The sequence below is a fragment of the Camellia sinensis genome, chromosome 4, assembly GCF_055761805.1.
Source record: "Camellia sinensis isolate YWXY chromosome 4, ASM5576180v1, whole genome shotgun sequence".
NCBI lineage: Eukaryota > Viridiplantae > Streptophyta > Magnoliopsida > Ericales > Theaceae > Camellia > Camellia sinensis.
In genome coordinates this window covers 53911962-53913240 of record NC_138964.1, presented here as the reverse complement: position 1 = coordinate 53913240, position 1279 = coordinate 53911962, and positions in this window count along the sequence as shown.

Sequence of the window (1279 nt, the reverse complement as noted above, 5' to 3'; positions counted from 1 at the left end):
TTATAAAGTCTTATATAAAGGACAAAATTTATTATTTAAATATTTTATCAGACTATTACACTCTCAATTAAATCTTCCCTAATCACAATCTCAATCTCTCAAGCTTCGTCTGATACAACTATTGCATATACATAGATGATGACTCCATGGCTAGGGTTTCAAAGGAGATCTGGTCTGAGTGACCAGATCTGGTAGCAAATGCCTCCATAGAAACAATAAGAAGATCAAAATAGCAAAAGTTCATCCTCACTCAATGGTTTCGTTGATTGGAAGCGGAGAAGAAACATGATGAGGTTGTTGATGAGATACTTGCGATGTTGAAGGCTGAAGCTTCGAGATTGAAAGAAGTTGAACAGGAGGTTGGGAAGGATGTGGATGAGGAACAGTAGAATATATGTATATATATATATATATATATTTGTGTGTATGAGTGTTGTTGAACACATGTATTATTTTCATTGAGATTTGTGATTGTTGATGGAGTTTTAGAAGTGTTTCTTCTCAATTAGATATGTTGATTTGTTGATTAATTTATTTTGTTTTTGTTTGTTTGTTTTTTTTTTGATTTATTTTTGTTGTTTTTGATCTAATTTCATTTTGCTCTGTTTTTTTCATTTGACAGAACCAGTGTAAAATTTTACTCTGTATGAAAGTAAAATTTTACACTCTGAAACTAAAGTAAAATTTTACTTTGTATGAAAGTAAAATTTTACACTCTGAAACTAAAGTAAAATTTTACTCTGTATGAAAGTAAAATTTTACACTCTAAAACTAAAGTAAAATTTTACTTTGTATAAAAGTAAAATTTTACTCTGTATGAAAGTAAAATTTTACTCTGTATGAAAGTAAAATTTTACACTCTGAAACTAAAGTAAAATTTTACTCTGTATAAAAGTAAAATTTTACTCTGAAATACATAGTGCAGATGGCTTAATAGAAGAGCTGATAGATATGAGGGTAATATAGTAAAAGAAACAAGTTTTAAAATATCAAGGGGTTTTGAAAGTACTTATATAATTCTTGTCCTTTTGAAAGACAAATTAGATAGTGAGGGGGCTATCACCAAATCACCCTTTAAGATATGGTTTAATTTAATTTAATTTTTATTTTTTTAAGAGCCCTTCAAATCATGATTACCAATTAGGGTTTGTAATCAACCTCAGATCATGATAGTATACACACACATCAAATATTGTATCCCACTGGATACACCACGACTTACCCATCACATTCAACAAACCTCATGCTATAATATACATGGTATATATTATTATTTAAA